We start from the raw sequence: 21,591 nt of genomic DNA, 5'->3' as shown, positions 1-21,591 counted from the left end.
GCAGTGCTGATAATAACTGTTCTGGGAGGTCAGAGAGGGTAGTAGAAAGACGAGCCTGGTTTGAGGAGAGCAGGAGAGTTCCTGAGAAATGGAGGAAGAAAAGCCCCCACCCCTCACCCTCCAGAGTGCCCCAGCCTCCTGGCTCTGCTAAGGGGATAGTCAAGTTGCATAATTGAGAAGTGCACCTTTAGTGGGCTATTAATTTCCACTCCCACACTCCTCAGAACCAGGATGGATAGCTCAGAACAGAGCTGTCTTTCTGACCCTCCTTGATTGTTTTGTTATGGTTAATGGGCCTATTTCCAGTTATGTAACCTCTTCATGTTGGAGGAAATCTCATTATTCCACAGTGTGTTGCACATCAGGCCCAGGTTCACACGGAGCTACATGAGAGGAGCTGGGAACATGCTATTTCTCATCATTTCCACTCAGCAAGAGAGCTGGAGAGAAAGGACTCACCCAAGCCAATTATGGTGGGGTCCTTGGGTGCTGTTATGTAATCTTCCAGAGACAGTGGCGTGGAGTAGGCCTCACGTTCCAGCAAATACACTGGCTGAGACAGTATCTTTTCCTTACTCCAACTCTTGGGTAAGTAAGTTCTCTTTCAAACCCAGAGGATGTTCGAGGGGTATTTATTTGTATATGGTCGGATGGGGCAGGGGCACCTCTAAATTGACTTGAGATTTTCTTGTACATAAACAAAATAAGAAAATGAATAAAAACAAAGTGAGACCTTCCTTCCAGGCCTGGTAATTGCTTTGTTTTAGATCCTAAATGAGCTCTGAGCCAGGCTACTCAGGTCACTAACACAACAACGCTTGAATCCAAGTATGAACACCCTGCCTCCCAGGAACAGGTACACAGCTCCAGTGAACAGCAGAAGCATCGGTAAGATGTCTAGGCTTGGAATCCTCTGAGGCAATTAGGGTGGCAGGATGGCACAGTCGGGACAGAGGGAAGGGCTTTAGGGTCGGCAGAACTGGTTTGATTCTACTCTACCACTTACCAGTTGTATGATCTTGGACAAGTCACTTTATCAATCAGGACCCAGTTAGGAAAACAGAAACCATGTTTAGTCTTTCAACAGATCATATTTAATGATCCAGACAATGGAAGAGCTAAAGAGACAAAGGGTGTGTGTGTGGGGAGCTTGGGGACCTACACAGCAGGATGCTGCTGCCCCCGGGACACAAGGAGGAGGGTGTCCCCAGGGAGTTGGGACCATGGAAGGAGGGCAAGTCAAGGGGGAGCTAGAGTAATGGGGGAGACAAAGAACAGCTGGAGATGCCACTCATAGCAGAGAGAGAAAAGGAGAAATACCGGGGTTTCTCCCTTCCTCATACCCTCGAGTCTTGCATGAGTGCCCCCATGGGCTGAGCCCACTAGAGGGCAAAGGAGCCTGGGAAATGAGTCTTCTCTAATAAGGAACAAAGCAGAGAAGGAGCAGGGAGTGGATCTAAGAATAGGTACATGCCTTGCACAGCTACTAATGTCTCTAAATAAGTTGCATCGAATGATTAATCACTAACTACTGCCATCCCTGGGGCTCAGGTATGGAGCAAGACTGGCTGATGGACACTCTCAGTTGTCTGGGAGGGGAAAGTACTTCCTGGGCATTCAGAACCTCTGTCCTCTGACTGTCCATTTAGCCCCAGGTGGCTGGGGGTGAGCTCAGCTTCCAATTGAAGACTGTGTTCCCTGAGGGAAGCCTTGCTCCAAGTGCACTCTCTTAGTTTGGGTTCTTCCCAAACCAACCTTGGGACAGAATCCTGGGTGCAAGTAGTTTATTTGCCCAGTGATCCCAGAAAATTGGAGTGAGGGCATGGGGAATGGAGACAAGGAAGGGAGAAAAGCCAATAAAGGGTGAATTAATGAGCAGATTACTGTGGGCAACTGGACTTGGTCCTGCTGGCGACCCTCTGAGAAATTGTGTGGAATACACTTAAGTATCATCTAACAGGCAACAGGGAGGTTGGGACTTTACTCCTGTCCCTCACTGGCAGACAGTTTTCATCTAGAGAGTAACTTTTCTTTGACTTCTAGATTGTCTAGGGCGGAACAAGCTCCCTCAATGCTGAAGAAAAGCCTTTGTCAGAGAAGAAGCTTAACAGCATGCTGGGACCTGCCTGCTACACCTGTGGGGGAATACAAGTGGGCCAAGGGAAGCATTGCCATGAGCAGCGTGTGGACCCAAAAGGAAGTAAAAAAAAAAATCCCTACAGTGTGTTATTAGATAGTAAGAGGAGTCATTCTCACCTTTGCCTCCTGGCTCCAGGACCTGGGTTATCTGACTCTGGGGAAATAACACTGTACATTGGCCATTTCATCCTATAGGATAGCATCCCAACCATACAGGGGCAGGACCCCAGCAAGTGTCATGGAAAAGGCACTGCCCTACTGAAGCTGTGGTCATAGATGAATGCAGCCATGCAGAAACCTTGGCAAAGTAAGGAGGAAGCAAAGGGTCAGGGGGCATAGAAGGAAATACTCTGACTTCTCTCCTCCATATAGTCCCTCTCCAATCTCCTACTGGGGTGCCTCTCATTGGCTGGGCTCAACTGGAAGCAGACAGAAAGGTTGCCTGGAAAATGCAGTCCACAGGGGTCCATCTTCTGAAGAACAGCACAAGGCAAAAGAGCCAGGATGAGGCAGAGGGGTGGCAATGAGGACACAGTCTGATTGATTGCTTCCAGAATGCCTCTCTTTCCATCCCTTCCCACAGTCATCATCTTTGTTCCAGCCTTGTTATTCCACCCGTGAACTATTGGGACAACCTCCTAACACATCTCCCTATCTCCAATCTGCCATTCCTAATATATGCGAGACAGCGTCCTCCCGCTCCTGTTTCAGAGAACTCCAGTATTTCTCATTCTCATTATTGAACATGACCAGGTGAAAGGTAATTTAGGCGATAAAAAGATGATTCCAAGACTTGACATCTGATTTCTAATAAGGAGGATGGATATATATACAATGGAATATTACTCAGCCATTAGAAACGATGAATACCCACCATTTGCTTTGACGTGGATGGAACTGGAGGGTATTATGCTGAATGAAGGAAGTCAGTTGGCGAAGGACAATCATATGGTTTCACTCACATGGGGAATATAAAAAATGCTGAAAGGGATTATAGGTGAAAGGAGAGAAAATGAGTGGGAAAAATTAGAGAGGGTGACAAAACATGAGAGACTCCTAACTCTGGGAAACGAACAAGTAGTGGAAGGTGAGGTGGGCGGGGGGTTGGGGTGACTGGGTGATGGGCACTGAGGGAGGCACTTGATGGGATGAGCACTGCATGTTATATGTTGGCAAATCGAACTCCAATAAAAAATATATAAAAGAAGCTAGAAATGGATAATTTCAGCATAAAAGAAGTGTGATTAAAAAGATGTGTAAATTTGACTCTTTAATGTCTTAGCATCATAGTTGAGGCTCTTTTCAATGCAAAATTTCCTCCCAGACTTGTTTCCTAAGACCTGTGTTCTACTGCATTCTCCCATATGCCTAGGGTCCCAGCCCTGCTGATTGCCTCACATCCTTTGACTTCACATACCACCCATGCTGAAAATTCTAGGTCTTTGCTCCTGCTGTACCTCCAGCCCAGAAAGCCCCTCCCCAGCTGGCTTTGGCAGATATTCTGATCAGCTGCTCACGGTTAGTTGAATCAGAACACCAGACTTGTAAGACCTCATACTCAGAGTGTGGTACTTAGACTGGTAGCACAGCAGCATCTGGGAGCTGCTCGTAACACTTGGGGGCATCTGGGTGGCTCAGTTGGCTAAGCATTTGCCTTCAGCTCAGGTCATGATCTCAGGGTTCTAGGATCAAGCCCCACATTGGGCTTCCTGCTCACTAGGGAGCCTTCTTCTCCTTATCCTCCCTGCTTGTGCTCTCTCTCTCTCTCTCTCTCTCAAATAAATGAATAACATATTTAAAAGAAAGTAACTCTCAGGCTCACTGTACCTAGAATCAGAACCTTGCATCTGGACCAGATCTCCAGGTCTTGAAAGTGCTTGTCTGAGCACTTTCGATATTGTCTGAGCAACCTAAGTGGGGTTTGTAGCTTGAACAAGGCAGCTTGGCTCCTTGCCTGGTCTTCCTAGAATAAAGGTTGGGGGCTCAGTTATTAGTTAGTTGTAAGCCCTTGTGTTCTTACTTTGAAGTTATGAGGGGGCTAACAAACTGATTAAGAAAATAAGCTTTTCAGTCATCAAAAACCTCCCAAGACACAAGAGTCCAGGGCCAGATGGCTTCCCAGGGGAATTCTATCAAACGTTTAAAGAAGAAATCATACCTATTCTACTAAAGCTGTTTGGAAAGATAGAAAGAGATGGAGTACTTCCAAATTCGTTCTATGAGGCCAGCATCACCTTAATTCCGAAACCAGACAAAGACCCCACCAAAAAGGAGAATTACAGACCAATATCCCTGATGAACATGGATGCAAAAATTCTCAACAAGATACTAGCCAATAGGATCCAACAACACATTAAGAAAATTATTCACCATGACCAAGTAGGATTTATCCCTGGGACACAAGGCTGGTTCAACACTCGTAAAACCATCAATGTGATTCATCATATCAGCAAGAGAAAAACCAAGAACCATATGATACTCTCATTAGATGCAGAGAAAGCATTTGACAAAATACAGCATCCATTCCTGATCAAAACCCTTCAGAGTGTTGGGATAGAGGGAACTTTCCTCGACATCTTAAAAGCCATCTACGAAAAGCCCACAGCAAATATCATTCTCAATGGGGAAGCACTGGGAGCCTTTCCCCTAAGATCAGGAACAAGACAGGGATGTCCACTCTCACCACTGCTGTTCAACATAGTTCTGGAAGTCCTCGCCTCAGCAATCAGACAACAAAAAGACATTAAAGGCATTCAAATTGGCAAAGAAGAAGTCAAACTCTCCCTCTTCGCCGATGACATGATACTCTACATAGAAAACCCAAAAGCCTCCACCCCAAGATTGCTAGAACTCATACAGCAATTTGGTAGCGTGGCAGGATACAAAATCAATGCCCAGAAATCAATGGCATTTCTATACACTAACAATGAGACTGAAGAAAGAGAAATTAAGGAGTCCATCCCATTTACAATTGCACCCAAAAGCATAAGATACCTAGGAATAAACCTAACCAAAGAGGTAAAAGATCTATACCCTAAAAACTATAGAACACTTCTGAAAGAAATTGAGGAAGACACAAAGAGATGGAAAAATATTCCATGCTCATGGATTGGCAGAATTAATATTGTAAAAATGTCAATGTTACCCAGGGCAATTTATACGTTTAATGCAATCCCTATCAAAATACCATGGACTTTCTTCAGAGAGTTAGAACAAATTATTTTAAGATTTGTGTGGAATCAGAAAAGACCCCGAATAGCCAGGGGAATTTTAAAAAAGAAAACCATAGCTGGGGGCATCACAATGCCAGATTTCAGGTTGTACTACAAAGCTGTGGTCATCAAGACAGTGTGGTACTGGCACAAAAACAGACACATAGATCAATGGAACAGAATAGAGAACCCAGAAGTGGACCCTGAAATGTACGGTCATCTAATATTCGATAAAGGAGGAAAGACTATCCATTGGAAGAAAGACAGTCTCTTCAATAAATGGTGCTGGGAAAATTGGACATCCACATGCAGAAGAATGAAACTGGACCACTCTCTTTCACCATACACAAGGATAAACTCAAAATGGATGAGAGATCTAAATGTGAGACAAGATTCCATCAAAATCCTAGAGGAGAACACAGGCCACACCCTTTTTGAACTCGGCCACAGTAACTTCTTGCAAGATACATCCACAAAGGCAAAAGAAACAAAAGCAAAAATGAACTATTGGGACTTCATCAAGATAAGAAGCTTTTGCACAGCAAAGGATACAGTCAACAAAACTAAAAGACAACCTACAGAATGGGAGAAGATATTTGCAAATGACATATCAGATAAAGGGCTAGTTTCCAAAATCTATAAAGAACTTATTAAACTCAACACCAAAGAAACAAACAATCCAATCATGAAATGGGCAAAAGACATGAAGAGAAATCTCACAGAGGAAGACATGGACATGGCCAACAAGCACATGAGAAAATGCTCTGCATCACTTGCCATCAGGGAAATACAAATCAAAACCACAATGAGATACCACCTCACACCAGTGAGAATGGGGAAAATTAACAAGGCAGGAAACCACAAATGTTGGAGAGGATGCGGAGAAAAGGGAACCCTCTTACACTGTTGGTGGGAATGTGAACTGGTGCAGCCACTCTGGAAAACTGTGTGGAGGTTCCTCAAAGAGTTAAAAATAGACCTGCCCTACGACCCAGCAATTGCACTGTTGGGGATTTACCCCAAAGATTCAGATGCAATGAAACGTCGGGACACCTGCACCCCGATGTTTCTATCAGCAATGGCCACAATAGCCAAACTGTGGAAGGAGCCTCGGTGTCCATCGAAAGATGAATGGATAAAGAAGATGTGGTTTATGTATACAATGGAATATTACTCAGCAATTAGAAACGACAAATACCCACCATTTGCTTCGACGTGGATGGAACTGGAGGGTATTATGCTGAGTGAAATAAGTCAATCGGAGAAGGACAAACAGTGTATGTTCTCATTCATTTGGGGAATATGAATAATAGTGAAAGGGAATATAAAGGAAGGGAAAAGAAATGTTGGGAAATATCAGGAAGGGAGACAGAACATAAAGACTCCTAACTCGGGGAAACGAACTAGGGGTGGTGGAAGGGGAGGAGGGCGGGTGTTGGAGGGGAATGGGTGACGGGCACTGAGGTGGACACTTGACGGGATGAGCACTGGGTGTTTTTCTGTATGTTGGTAAATTGAACACCAATAAAAGTTAATTTAAAAAAAAAAAAAGAAAAAAATAATAATCAACAAAATAAAAAGTTGTCTCTTTGAAAACAAAAACAAAAAAAAAAAGAAAAGAAAATAAGCTTTTGCTTGATACAGTCATTGGTTCAAATCTCAACTCTCTTATTAGCTGGGGGCTTTATTAAAGGCAGTTAACCTCTCTCAGCCTCAATTTTCCAAAGTATAATGTGTTAATGGTATCACACCATAGGTGTAAGAATCAAATTAAATCAGATGTGTACAATGTTTAATAAATATTAACTGCATGTGTTATTTTGGAACCTGTGGAACAGTCACTGGGCAAGAAGCCCTTGTGTGGCATGGTCTTGGCCATTTAACTAGTGGTGGGAGGGGCAGTGATATAACAGGAGCCTGAGGGCCTAAGAATGGCAAATCAGAGAAAACCAAGGTATATCCAATAAGAGTTTAGTCTACCTGGCTGAATGGATGCTCTCACAACAGAACAATGTCTGCAGGCACTATCTGGAAGGTAGGAGGTATCCTGGTGGGCTCCATGGGGGTAGGGTTATGAGGATTGGTGAGTCCTCCACTTAAAGTATAAAGTGAGCTGTATCTGATCAGACAGGAATAAAAGGGAGATAGGCCACTATCCTCCTGGGTGGCTCATCTCAAATAACTGTTACCATCTCATATCTTACTAGTACTCTACTACTTACAAATCACTCACATTTCCATCATCTCTTTTCATTTGGAACGTGACAGGGTTTAGTATGCTGTTCAAGTCTCTCATGACTGCCCACTTCTGCTGATTCACACAGGAAAAATAATCCAGTTCAGGGTAAAAAACAAAGCCTCGAGTATGCCTCCCCAGACTCCGACATTTGAGTATGAAATAGAAGGACTTTGGGGACTCATGAGGCATTTTCATTCCTCGTTTCTGTTGAAGGTTGTAAGTATGGAATAGAAGGGAAGCCATGGGACAGGAATAGAGCTGACTTTGTGGAGGGTTTTCAACGTGTGGACTTAATGCACCAGAGTGCTGGGTTGCTGGCATGGATGGAGTGACATGTCAGGAAGTGTGGGTTGTGGCCTGGATGTTTGCCAAAACCATCTCGAGGTCTTCATTTTTTTAATTTTGTCAAGATTTTATTTATTCATGAGAGACACACAGAGGGAGGCAGAGACACAGGTAGAGGGAGAAGCAGGCTCCCTGTGGGGAGCCTGATGTGGGACTCAATCCCAGGACCCCGGGATCATGCCCTGAGCTGAAGGCAGACACCCAACCACTGAGCCACCCAGGCGCCCCTTGAAGACTTTAAGGGGGCATTTGCAACTGTGGAGAAAAATGCGCAGAGAAAAATGGAAAGCATGATATGATCAATGCCACATGGAGCAACATTGCATTTTCAAATGGAAACAAGAAGTAAGGCACTGGGAACATCATAGACTCTAGACCCAACTGCACAGGGTCTACAGGGCCACAGATAAACTGTGCTTGCATGGTAATGTAAGAAGGAAAACATGTATGCAGGTGGATTTTTCCTCATCTTGTAGGTTTATGTCAGACTGAGGTCTGTCACTATTACTGAGGGGATTCAGCCCCATGGGTTGGCTGTATGTCCTGTTCCTTTTTTTTTTTTTTAAATAAATTAATTTTTATTGGTGTTCAGTTTATCAACTGTATGTCCTGTTCCAAAGAGGCAGTAGGTTAAGTCTTGGCCTCAGGAGTTCAAATCCTGGCTCTATCACTTACTGTCTATGTGGCCTTGGACCACTTTTCTAGATTTTAATTAATTAATTAATTATTTTTTAGTGATAGTTTTCTGATCTGTGAAGCCAGAGTAATAATCAAGTCTATCTCATAAGATTCAGAAGATTCAGTGAAAGGGTATAAGCAGAGTGTATTGTTTATTTATTTATTTTTTTTAAATCTTTTTTTTTAATTTTTATTTTTTAATTTAATTTTATTTATTTATGATAGGCACACAGTGAGAGAGAGAGAGGCAGAGACACAGGCAGAGGGAGAAGCAGGCTCCATGCACCGGGAGCCTGACGTGGGATTCGATCCCGAGTCTCCAGGATCGCGCCCTGGGCCAAAGGCAGGCGCCAAACCACTGCGCCACCCAGGGATCCCGAGTGTATTGTTTAATACAGTAAATGTCCTGTTGTTATCTTTGGAATCTTTTCTGCTCTGGCTCTTCCCAGTGTCCACTCTAACACCCACTCTGGCCTGACCTAGCTATCCAGAGGCACAAGGAAGTCCAAGTTTCCTCCAAAGTCACAGAAAATCTCACAGGAGCAGAGAAGGAGCTGACAGTGAAGTGGAAGGAAAACTAGGGGGAAGTGGTGTCTTGAAAGCTCAAGGAGGATAGATTTGATGAGTGATCACTTCAGTTGTAGGCTATAAAGAGGGGAGATGTGCTGTCCAGAGAGCAAGAGGGGACCTCTGAACCTGCGTGGGATGGAATGACAGGAGGTAGGAGACCTGTCCCCACCTGCTGTGAGATCTCGGGAAGTCCATTGACCACTCTCTGTCTTGTCCTTCCTGACTATTATCGTTAAATGATTTATTCTTTTAGTTTTATTTTAGTTTTTAAAAAGTCTTTATTTTTAAAATTTTTATTTTTATTTTTTAGATTTTTTCCTTTAAATTCAATTTAGTTAACATATACTGTATTATTTTTTTCAGAGGTAGAATTTAGTGATTCATCAGTTGCATATAACACCCAGTGCTCATTAAACCATAGGCCCTCCTTAATGCCCATCACCCAGTTACCCCATCCCCCTCTTCCCCTCCAGCAACCCACAGTTTATTTCCTATAGTTAAGAGTCTCTTATGGTTTACCTCCTTCTCTCTTTTTATCTTATTTTTCCTTCCCTTCCCCTATGTTCATCTGTTTTGTTTCTTAAATTCCACATATGAATCAAATCATATGGTACTTGTCTTTCCCTGACTGACTTATTTTACCCAACATAATACCCTCTAGTTCCATCCACATTGTTACAAATGGCAAGAGTTCATTCTTTTTGATGGCTAGGTAATATTCCATTGTATATATACCATATCTTTGTCCATTCATCTGTTGATGAACATCTGGGCTCTTTCCATATTTTGGCTACTGTGGACATTGCTGCTATAAACATTGGGATGCATGTGCCCCTTCGAATCGCTATTTTAGTTTTAAATGAGTCTACGATTAAAGAGTTGATTTTAAGTTAGAAATCCAATCTTTCTTTTTTTTTTTAAGGGGGTAGGAGTTTATTGAATATACCACAAGGAATAGACAGAGAGGACAGCAGAGGATTGTCTGCCATGAGGCAGAGATGGGGGAGCTGTAGTTAAAGGGGGAAGGTGAAGAGGCATGGAAATGTATGGAGTTTTCTGGAAATTCAGTCTCAATTCAACAAGCATTTATTGAGCACCTAGACATGGCATCCTTCAGCCAATCTCACATCCTCAGCCTCCAGACAGTGAGAGGGGACTCAGACTCATGAGCCAGGACCATCTCTTCTAGAGAGAGCACCAACAGATGAACACTGTCACAGAGGCCATCCCCCACCCCTGCTCGGGGCTGAGTTGGGTTCAGGTGGAGAGAGGGGATAACGCCACCATGAAAAATTAGATAATACCTGCCTCAATGACCTTCTAGTCCAGGTGAAACCCTTATTCCTGGAAGATCACTAAATAGTACAGGCAATGACTGGTAAAGACCAGGTAGTTCCTTTCTAATTTTAAATTCTGGACAGAGAACTAGCCCTCATGAACCACCAACTCATTGTTGGATTAAGCTCTTGTTTTTAGCCTTTACAGTTATAATCAAACAAAACTTACGATAAAGTTCGGTTGACATAAGTTAAAGATCTCCCTAATTGTTGTGCTGCCTGTTAATTAGGCAGAAATGGTAAACAATTCACATAAATGACTGTAATTAGCATTATTTTTACATAGCCAAGCAAAGTTTCTAATTTTCCCTGTTATCCTGTGTAGTTTATTGTTTGTCACTCTTGGCTCCAGCCATAAGTAATACTTATGCAGGCTACCCTGGCTCTTTCCAGCCTCTGGCCTGTGCCTGGTTGGCCTCTCCTATGCTTCTGCACCAAGCCCCCTTCATACTGGGAAGGATGGCATCAGAGTGGCCAAGTATTTGGGCTCTTGAGTCAAAATGCCTTCATGACTCACCTCATGACTTAGGCTGGGTGAACTTAGTGCATTGTTTTGTCTTTCACTTCCTCAGAACTGTCCATATTCACAATTCTTGAGACTGTGCCTAGGTCATGTTAATTGGTATGAGTTCATTCATTCATTTATTGCTTCAACAAAGAATTTTAGCGTCTGCAATTAACCAGGTGCTGCTCTAGGTGCTGAGAATTAGTAGTGAACCAAACAAAGTCCCATAGTTTACATTTTAAAGGAGGGAGATAGACAAGTAACAACTATTCAAGTTTATCAGATGGTGATAAGTCTGATGAAGAAAACAAGGCATGGTAAGATTTAAGGGTGAAGGAGGCTGCTATTTTAGCAGAGGAGGCGTATCAGTCAGAACATACTAGGTAAAACTGCAGTAACAAACCACCCCAAAATCTCAGGGCTTATTTTTTTGTTTTTGCTACATGTCCACTGTGGGACAACAAGGGTTCTACTCCACATGCTTATCACTTTGGGACCCAGGCTGACTGAGTCTTTATATTCTGAACTGTCCCTTGTCATTATAGCAGGCTGGAGGGGGAACCTGACCACTTATTTCTGGAAGTGACATTGCCTTGACTTTAGGGGCTTGGAAGACCCTTGAAGGACCCTACCTTGGGCCCAGAAGGAGAGGAACCAGGAATATTGATGTGTTGAGTAATCTCCATTTGCCCCAAATATGATCTCTGTCCTCTTCTGCTCTGCTGTGTGCTCTTGAACCTGAACTCCATGGACTCTATCACTAGGGCTCCCTTTCCCTCTGTCTCCTGGTTGTATTTGTCCAAAAGTATGCAGCTTCAGGAGACTCAAGGATGGGAAAAGCTAGGTACTTATTCTTCCTGATCCCTGCTCACCCGCAGTTCCAGCCGCAACGCCACCAAACACTGTCATGATGATGGCTGCAGCTCTCAGGTGAGCTCTGGTAACTTCATTTCCTTGTCTTGTCCTTCAGGACTAAGGGTAAGGTGGTGTCAGCCTCCTAGCATTGCCAATCCTTAGGACCTTAAAACCTCTTCTTGGTTTCTTCTGTGAATAGTACCTTCAGGAAAAAAAAAATCTCTTCAAAGATCGTGCCTGAGATAACATTTGAAGTGAAGGAGAAGTCAAGCAGATATCTGGGGGAAGATTGTTGAGTAAATAAAACAGACCTGGAAGAGGAGGTGGGGGAGTGGTGCTGCACCCAGTCAAGGACCAGGAACCAGGCAGTGTGGCTGGAGCCAGCGAGAATGGTAGGGCATTAGTAGGAGTTGAGAGCAGAGGGGGTAGGGGCCTCTCTGATTACATCAGATTCTTGTGGGGGATGGGAGGGATTTGGGGTTTCATTCTGAATGACATAGAAAACCACTGGGGGTTTTGGGTAGGTGAGTGACATGATTTGCCTTACAGTTTTAAAGAATCACTTTGATTTTAGGGACAAAATGGAGGTGAGGAGATACAATAGGAGGCTAATGCAGGAGTCTCAGAGGAAGGTGTGGTGGTTTGGCTCAAGATGAGAACAGTGGAAGTGGTGACAAGGGGCCAAATTAGGGTAATGTGTTTAAGGAGAGATAACACGAGATGGGCTGACTGATTGAATACTGGCATGAGAGAAGAAGAGAACTCTTCTGAGAGGGAAGATTGAGGGGAATACAGTTTTGGGGCAGGTGGAAGGTAGAAATTGAGCATCCAGTTCCATTCACAGTAAGTTAAAGATACCTATTGGACTTTTCAGAAGAAGGTTAAGCTAGCAGTTAGAGGGAAGAGGTCAGAGCTAGAAATAAAAATTTGGTAGTTTCTAGTGGCAGAAAACATGGCGGAGCCCTCCTAGGGAGTGAGAACAATAGAGAAGCCGGCCAAGAATCAAATTCTGGGTATCCTGACATTAAAAAATTCAGAAGACAAGGAGGTTACAGCAAAGGAGATTAGGAAGGAGTGGCTGAATATGAGGTAAGTTAAGTGAAGGAAGTATTTCAAGGAGGAGGGTGTATTAACTACATCAAATACTGCTGACCAACTGAATTAAATGAAGACACTCTTTCAGGTCTCAGATTGTCTGTCCCCTCCTCCAAGAAGTCTTCTCTAACCCCCCAAGTGGATTCAGTAGCCTTCTGCTGTGCTCCCACACACCCACTGCTTCCTCTCTGTATTGTAATTACCTTTTGTCATGTCCATCTCCCCCACTGTACACAGAGTGCCTTGAAGGTAGGGATGGTGTCTTACTCATTAATGACTCTGAACTTGATGCCATGTACTTAGTAATATTAATATTAGTTCACAAAACACACAGATCAGTCAAGATGCTCTATACACCTACTCCACCCCTGCAACTGACATATATTCACTGTCCAAGACCCCAAATTTTATTCCCAAGAATTGAAGTGCCCTGTTTTTTTTCACTTTGAAGGAACCTGATTATTTGTGGACTCCCTTTAAGCATTCCCGTTATAGTGGTTGCTGTCCCACCAACATTCCTCCTTCTTTTCATGCTGAGAAATTCTGAGACTATTTTAACTGGTTGAGCAACTTAGATACCACAGGATGGGGCTGCAGAAACATAGAGATAGAGATTTATAGATTGTCTGCCTTGGTGGTGACTCACTGAATTCTGAGAGAGAGACAATGACTGAGGAGGGAGAGAGGATAGGAAGAGAGAGAGAGAGGCAGGGTTGGAAAAGAAGAGGGAAGGTGAGAGGCAAAGTGGGAAAAAGAGAAAAATAGAGGAGAGTGACCCAGGACGGGTAGTGGCATAGTAAGTATAAGAGATGGCCATGGGAAAATGAGTTTTTCCTCCTTTGGCATCTTGGATAAGGTCTAGCCTAAACTTTTCACTTTATGAAAGGGAAACTGAGGCCAGGAAGTGAATGACTTAACCAAGATTTTAGAGCTGGTGGGAAGAGCTGGCATAGACCATATTCCTATGTCTCTCAGTTTTGTGCATTTTCTGTAACATCCTGTTGATTTGGGGATGGGAAAAGTTATCTCCTGCCCCAGGCAAATATCTTCTACTTATTCAGTGAAACCTGGAACTACTTTATTTTTATTTATTTTTTTAATTTTATGAGAGAGAGAGAGAGAGACATAGGCAGAGGGAGAAGCAGGCTCCATGCAGGGAGCCCGATGTGGGATTCGATCCCAGGTCTCCAGGATCGTGCCCTGGGGCAAAGGCAGGCGCCAAACCGCTGCGCCACCCAGGGATCCCCCTGGAGCTACTTTAAAAGACAAACTGCTTGTTCCACAAATGAGAGAAGCAAGGTTAGCATGGCAAATTATGGGGGAAAGAACAGTGATAGGGATGCTTCTCTGCTGATGGGTAAATGATAGTAGTTTGTTAGGGGACAACCAGTGGGGTGAAGATACCCCAGTGTCTGGCCTGAAAGAGGGCAAGAAAGGATAAAAGGAAAGACTAGGGGTGTGGAATTCAAACTGAAGTTGGGTGGGTGAGAGGGAGGGAAGCAAATCTAGGTATCCAATCCAGAGCATGAACAGAACCATCTCATCATGAAGTGACTTGAGTGAGCACACTTAAGAAGACAGAAGGAAGGGAGAGGCCCAGTTTTCATCTTAGTAGTGAGACAGTGAGGTGTGAATCTTGATTCCCTCCTACTAGGGACAAATGATCTCCCAAGGAAGGCTCAAGTTAGTGAAATTTGAGCGTGACCAACTAAGATCTGAGTTGGGACATTCTCCTTCTAGTGATTGCTTTACTGTTCTCCTGGGGAGTGTCCACCTGCCCTCTTGGCCACTGGGCAGTTGGAGGGAGCTGCTTCCAGGCCATGTTCAGATCTCCAAAGCTGGTTGATCCTGGGGTTCAGCGGTGGGCTTGGTCCTTAGGTCCATGAGCTGAGTGTTTCAGGGTTTGCTTGAGTCTGGGGACTTTGCCAGACTGTCTCACCTAGCTCTTTCTAACAGTGCTAATTTCCAAGCCCAATAATTTCTACAAAGAGCCTGGCAGCCTCACCTCCCTTCTCAGTGAAGGTTTAATAGCAGAGTGCTGAAACAGGGCTCGTTGCTAAGCCTTCATTATTTTCACAATGTATACTACAGGACTCCTACTAACATACCATGAAGCACTGTCCTAATTAAAACTAAATGACTCATGTCAAATTAAATGAGCAGAGTACATTGGGTTAGCCGGGGCTCTGGCTTGCAATTGCATGTTTGTTTACTTTTTAATTGGCCAAGTTCAATCATCTACAGCAGCCTTTTCTTCTCATCAATACAAATTACTAATGCTTCAGACTCGATCTGCTGGGGAACCCAGGCCTTGGAGACGAGATACCTGACACGTGGTCCCACTGTGCCATCTTGTAAGGCTGTTGAACCACCCTGTGCTGAGTTTCTCCTGGAGCAAAGGAAGCACGATCTTCACTACCTACCCACTTCTTGTAGATGCTGCAATGCCACTATAAATTGGGAACATTGGAAGAGTTCTTAAGTGTACTCCCCTCTGGAAGAGATTTGGTCCAAAGTTAAGGACTTTCTAGGTCTTTGAAGGCTAGTATATAAGTCAGGGTTCTACCAGAGAAACGGAATTGATAGACTCTATGGTACTGTCATGAATATAGTGTATGTATATAGTAGTGTATACATGTGTATATACATGTGTGTATGTGTGTGTGTGTGTGTGTGTGTGTCTCAGATTTAGTACAAGGGCTTGGCTTATGCAATTATAAGGTCTGGATAGGCAAATCTGAAATCCATAGGCAGGCCATCAGGAAGGGCAGACTGAAAACTCTTAGTAGGGGCAGAATTTCTTCCTCAAGGAAACCTCAATTCTACTTGAAAGGTCTTTCAACTGATTGGATCAAACTCCCCTAGATTATTGAGGCTGTACCCCTGAAAGTCAATCGTTGTAGATGTTAATCACATCTGCAAAATACCTTCACAGAAACACCTAGAGTAATGTTTGCTTGAATAGCTACTATAGTCTAGTTAAGTTGACAGACAAAACCATTGCAACTAGAATCTGGAAGTGGTCATCCAGTTTAGCAATATTGCCTTTGGTTGGTTCAGTTGGATAGAAAATAATGCTATTATGTTCATGGATTCAGTTCAGTTTTTAGAGGAAGATTCTCTTCCAAATATTTCACTCATTCACACTTCTATCAGACATAATTTGGAGACTTTGCACTAGAAGCTAGAGGCACGTGTATGAATGAATGGTGGTTAGTCTGTGCCACAGTGGAGTTTACTATATGGTGGGTGAAATGAGAGTATACAAGGACAAACCAGTGAATGTGACAAGAGAGATATGCATGCAACTTTCAAGAAGCCAATTCTCGGGAAATCAGAAGGAGACTTCCAGGAAGAAGTAATGCCTGAGTGTGGAAGATGGGGGAAGAGGAATAAAAAGGGACATGTGTATAGAGAGGCCATCCCAAAGAGAGAAGACACAAAGCTAGGTAAAGGCACAACGGTGAGGGGGTGCCATGATTTGTCAGGGATTATAAGCAGGTTTGTGGTCCAGGAATGAGGAGAATGAGGTGGTGGATGTGGAGATTAGTGCAGCTGGGGAAATGGCAAGGGCTGCATTCTGAAGAACCTCACAGAGGAGTTTGGACTTATCTGTAGGTGGAAGGGACAACACTATTACCTCTGCATGTTAAAAAGGCCCCTCTGGAATCTGTGGGAAGGATGGGATTAATGGGGACAAAACTAGGGAGAGGAAGGCCAATTAGAGGCTAGCAATATTGAAGGTCAGGACCAGGGCAATTATTTCAGGTTTGGAAGGAAGGCATCCAGAAATACTTGGGAGGTGAACTCCCAGAACTAGGTGGTTGGTTGGTCTTGTGGGTGTGTAAGGAGAAGCAAGAAGTAGAATATGGAGCTATTTTTTTAGATGTACTTTCCATCAGGAGGAAGGCAAAGATTTACAAGGGAAGCTGATGAGCTCAGTTGGGAAGATACGGAGTTTGAGGGACATGCAGTTATCAGTCATCAGCTTGACATGTGGAGATGGGGTTCAAGGAAGAGGTCTGGGCTGGGAATTTGGGGTTATAGGTGTTTGGGAGCCATTAAAAATAAGTGGTAGTACAAAGCATGCAATAGATAAGATCATCCAGAAACAGACCCATGAGACAGACATTGTTTCCAATTCACAGGAAAACTGGGTTAAGGCTCCTGTTTTGTGAAAAAAGGCAAATATCAGTGGGAAGTGCATTTGCCACATGTTATCATTTCCCCCTACTTGTGAATGAATCCTACTAGATTAGCATTTTCTACAGAGATGAAGCCCTCTCTCACATGGGAAGGGATTAAGACTCAGGGAGGTCACACAGTTCCTAGGTGTCATGTGGGGCTAGAGCATATGGCCTCTAAGTTCCAGCTGAGTTTTTTCCCCTCTGTGTGATGCATAGTGGGACAATTTTTACTCTATGGATGAGGAAGAGCACCTGTGGTATTGGGCACCTGGGACCAGGAGGGTTGTGGGAGATTCTTGGGCAGGATCTCCCAGAAAGAAGGGGAGAGGTCCCAGGGAAAGGGGCTTGGGCTATTCCAACTACACAGCACATAGGGCGGCATGCCCTAGGGCTTCCTCTCTCATACCAAGGCATGTTATGGTCCAAGTGAATGCACTACCTGCACTGGTGATGTTCAGAAAATAACCTAAGCAGTCATTAGATGGTTAGTATAATTTAGAATCAGCATGAAATAGAGGGAAAGAAATGGTGAGCAAGGGAGACAGTTCACCCAAGAGGGAGACAAGGTAGCCTCTGAATGGTTCCTTGAGGCTGCATTGGCATCCAGGTTTACCTGAAACGATGAGCTTATAGCCAATGTTTTGGTAGCTAAGGAGCCCCACGTGTGTAAAGTGGCCCTGACCTGACCACAGTGGTCAGTGTGCCCTGCTCTGCATAGACTATTTAAGGAGATGTTAGCTACAATCCAGTGTACTTTGCACAAAGGCAAAAAGATGTGTATGGGATCCTGGAACGTTAGTTGCTATAGCAACATCTGTCTTTATTATCACCTAAACCCATTCACTGTATAAATATAGTAACTATTTGACTTCCCCACCCCCAGTCCACTTGGTAGGATTTAAAAAGAAATTGCAACAACCAAAAAATAAAAATAATAAAGACCCACAAACTGCAGTATCATGGTGTGTGCACAGAGGGGTTTTGGAGGTGGGGAGAGCATGAGGACATTTGTGCGTGGGCTATATTTTCACAGGTTGCAAGTTAGTAGAGATGGCTACTCCTTAAAGCAATGCAGAAAGGGCAAATTCCTAGAAGTAATGGGAAAAATTTGCATGGAGAGCTGGAAAAAGGGGAATGAAGTTAGGAGAAGTGCAGAAGAGGGAAATATTATAGTGGAAATAACTTTAATTTATAATCAGAGAGACCTGAGCTCAAATCCTGGCATCTTGCTTATACCTGAGTGACACTGGGCCACTCAATCCCCTGAGCCTGGTTGCTTATCTGCAAAATGGAAGAACCATAGCCCACAGCCTATTTTAGCAACTTGGTCTTATATGAGGCCTAAAGACCCCATCTCTTAATGTTGGGCCAGAGACTGAGATGTGTTCACCAGCAGGAGGGGATTTCTTAGACATCAGCTCTATTCTCTGAAGTGAATGGTGAAAAGGGACAGGCCCAGCTGGGGTTGGTGAGAGTGATCATCATGCCAGTCTGGACAAGGGGCCAGCCAGCCAGGTAGGTCAGGGCAGGGCACAGCAGGGCAAAATAGGGAGTGAGAATCCTTCTGACAGTGGATGTTCCACAGGTTGTTTTCCTTCTAAAGACCGAGTTTCCATATGTGGAGCTATTAACCAGGAATGGGAGGGGTTGGAGAAGGAAGCCATAGACAAATCTAGCATCTAACAGCCATTTTTGGAGAGCCTGCTGTGGGCCAGGCACTGTGCTGGGAATGGTGGATGTGAAGATGGACATATAGTCCTGCTGAGGCCAGAGGGAACACTGCTGGAGAAAAGACAGAAACTTCTCTCTCACACCCATCCTGACCCCCCTGGGCTTCTTGCTTCCTGAGATGAACTGATTTTTTTTTCTTGGACTCTAAATAACAAAAGCAAATACTTACACTTGCTACTTGCCAAGCACTATGGTAAGTGTTTCATAAATATTAATTCATTTAATCCTCACAATAATTCCATAAAATGGAACAAATATTGTCCCACTTTGCAGATGAGTAAACTGAGGCAGAGAGAGTGACATGGACAGGACTAATGTGGTCTCAGAAATTACTGACTCCAAGGATGAGACCCAACCTGAGAGTTTTTTTTTTTAATTCTCACGAGAGAACACATACAAGCATTTAGCCAAAGTAAGTGCTCAATAAATGTTGGCTATTACTGCTATGATTGTTATTCTCTAGTGAGACTGCTGTCAGTCCCATGAAGTTCAATCATTTTTTCTATTTTTGGAAATGGCTCTCCTTGTCCCCCCCACCCCCCAAATCTTGGCTTGAGAGTGCCTCTGCCCTTTGTGACTGGAAATCTCTAGAAACAAATCAATCCTATTAGAAATGAAGGAGTTGGGGGCAAGAAAGGAGCCAGGCAGCAAGACTAGGTCTCTGAAGCCAGAGTCACTGACCTGGTTATATTCAGACAGGCCTGGGTTCCAATCCTTATTCAGGCTGCATCCTTAGGCAAGTCACTTGAACTTCTGAACATTGCTTGTAGTGCTGTTGTGGTGGTGAAATGGCACAAGCCATGGAAGGCTCACAGTGCCATGCCTGCTACACAGGCAGTACTTGGTAAATGTGGCCCCTGTGATGGTAAGGATAGTGATGTTGATGGCAAATATGGGGATGACTAAGATGATTTGAACTCTTCCTACTCCCATCTTCTTGCTCTCTCTGCTTATCATCAGGTTGCTGAAGAGAGGCATGAAAAGCAGTAAGCATCTTGTGCAGGCTCTGAGAGGTCCTACAATAAAAGCACCTGTTTAATTGTTTTTAACCTTGATTTCCCCAAACTTATCTGAGCACAGAGTTCCTTAAGCAGAGATCTCTGGGCTGGGAGACAGAGGCTCCTGTACCCAGAATACTATTGTCATAGCCTGCAGTAGAGTTGGGCACTCCCCCTGCATGGGGTGGGGGTGTGGGCAGGGGCTGTGGCTTTTTCCTCCCCTTCCTCCTGGTCTGGAGGTCTGTACTGACTTATGAGGTAATGGCAGGATTGTGCTCTCTGGAGATGTTAGTACTAGAATGATCCTGCTTTGCGTAAGACTTTCTAGGTAGTTCTGAAAATCCTGCATCTTGGGAACCCCTTAATCCTGGGAGAATTGGGTTGATTGGGCACCCTAGTTACTCCCTTTCTCTGCCCCCTCAATCATCTTCATGAGGCTAGACAGCTGTACCTGGTTGAGAGTGCAAATGTAACAAGGGGAAATATAGATGAGAATATAAATATGTGGGTGGTTAAAAATATGATAATTTTGGGTTATATTATCAACCGTGATAACTGGATATACAAATAAGAATGAAAACCCAACTGTGATAACTGGATATACAAATAAGAATAAAAACTCCACAGTAAGAAAACATCTTCTATGACCCCCCAAAGATTTCATTCTCCAATATCATGGCTGGGAGCTATTCCTCTTTCCTTCTAACAATCAAGCCACCAATCCCTTTTTCGTGCTGAGAGCAAGGCTAGTTTGCCGACCCCCGCAGAGGAGGAAGGGAAGGATCCTAGTGAGTGTGTTTCAGGAAGCTGATCCTGCCAGCCTGGGGAGAAAATACTGAGATGAGCACAAGCTAGAGGGGCTCAAGACTCATCCTGGCTGGCTGCCCACTGTGGTGGGTCACAAGGAGCTGATGGAAGCACTGTTTGTCATGTCAACAAGACATAAACCAAGGACCTCAGATGCTCTGCCCATTTCCTGCAGGCACTAGCTTTATCTTCCTTGTAGATATCACTGAGGCCAAATCTCTAAAATTAGGAATAGAGCATCTATTCTTTCCCACTTACCTATGGAGCTGATTTGTCTTCCTCATGCCCCTTCATATCTTCCTTCTCTCAATGTGCTTTGTTAAAATTGTGATCGAATCTCCACGTGTCTTTACAACTTGTTTTAAACTGTGTTTCGGTTATCTGCTGCTGCATAATAAGCCACCTCAAAATTTACTGTCCTCACAAATTCTATGGATCAGGGATTCGAACAGAGCACCGTGGGGATGGCTTGTCTGTTTCAGGATGTCTGGGGACTGCAGTGGGGAATATTTGAACAACTGGGAATAACTTTAAAGAACAGAACAGAGAACAAGCTCTCCCCTCTCTTCTTACAAAGGCATTAATCTCATTCATAAGAGGTCCATTCTCATGATCTATTTACCTCCCAGGGGATCCATGTCCTAATAGCGTAACATCATGGGTTAGGATTTAAACATATTAACTGGGTGGGGGGCATATTTAATTTATAACATATGTGTTGCTTAGAGCTCCAAGAGTAAATATTCCTGCAAACAAGGATACAGTTGCATGGGTCTTTATAATTAGCCTCCATAATCCTCTAGGCTGATAAAATCACAAACTTACTTATATTCAAAGAGAGGGGATATGGACTCCACTTTTCAATGGGAAGAGTATCAGTGGATTTGTCTGAT

At 43.9% G+C, this 21,591-nt stretch overlaps 1 long non-coding RNA gene across 1 annotated transcript; it reads left to right on the top strand.

Moving 5' to 3' along the window:
• Positions 1 to 350: 350 nt before the first annotated feature.
• LOC140594999 (uncharacterized) lies at positions 351 to 3,390 on the top strand. Its single transcript, XR_011996374.1, has 2 exons — positions 351 to 588; positions 2,044 to 3,390. It is a non-coding gene; the product is annotated as an uncharacterized lncRNA (long non-coding RNA).
• Positions 3,391 to 21,591: the final 18,201 nt, after the last annotated feature.

The sequence above is a fragment of the Vulpes vulpes genome, chromosome 13 (assembly GCF_048418805.1).
Source record: "Vulpes vulpes isolate BD-2025 chromosome 13, VulVul3, whole genome shotgun sequence".
Lineage (NCBI taxonomy): Eukaryota > Metazoa > Chordata > Mammalia > Carnivora > Canidae > Vulpes > Vulpes vulpes.
Note: the sequence above shows the minus strand (reverse complement) of the source record. Positions and strands in the feature narration are given on the sequence as shown.